This window comes from Aphanomyces astaci (assembly GCF_000520075.1).
Source record: "Aphanomyces astaci strain APO3 unplaced genomic scaffold supercont1.1, whole genome shotgun sequence".
Taxonomy (NCBI): Eukaryota; Oomycota; class Saprolegniomycetes; order Saprolegniales; family Verrucalvaceae; genus Aphanomyces; species Aphanomyces astaci.
The window spans coordinates 1,231,153-1,231,735 of NW_009798264.1; positions in this window are offsets into that span (position 1 = coordinate 1,231,153).

The window sequence follows — 583 nt, forward strand, 5'->3', positions numbered from 1 at the left end:
GCACGATCCTTGGGGCTGCGGCCCACATAGCCCGGTTGTTTTGGTATACCATACCGTTCGCTTCCAGGGCAGCTACATGGCTGCGCATGTACTCCACATGCAGCGGCGGGTACCGCCGCATCCCACACTTCACCGGCGTCGAGCCGGGTTTGATCCAAACCTTCAATGGCTCGACCTTGACCGGCAGATCGTCGCCCAAGTCTTCACGGAACACATCAATGTGTTTGGCCAATACGTCGTGCAGCCGCGTCGCTTCAGCGGCTGCCTTGGTCGTCAGAATGGCTTGAACGGCGCCATGCTTCGTGCGGCGGCGCTACGCTTCGTCCTCGGCGGAGGTTTTGGGATAAACCTCCGGAGTAGCACACTCCATCCTGTCGTCGGGGTCAAGCTCCGGCGGATTCAACTTCTCCGCCATCAGGCGCTTGACATTCGCCATGCCGGACAGTTCATTCGTCGGCACGGACGAAACGTCCCATTCTTCCTTCTTCTTCCTTGCTCCGACAAGGAGGTCTTCAACGCTGAAGCCCAGTAACTCCATGACTGGGCGACTCACGATGAGTTCGGTTGCAGTCGACGCGTCGTC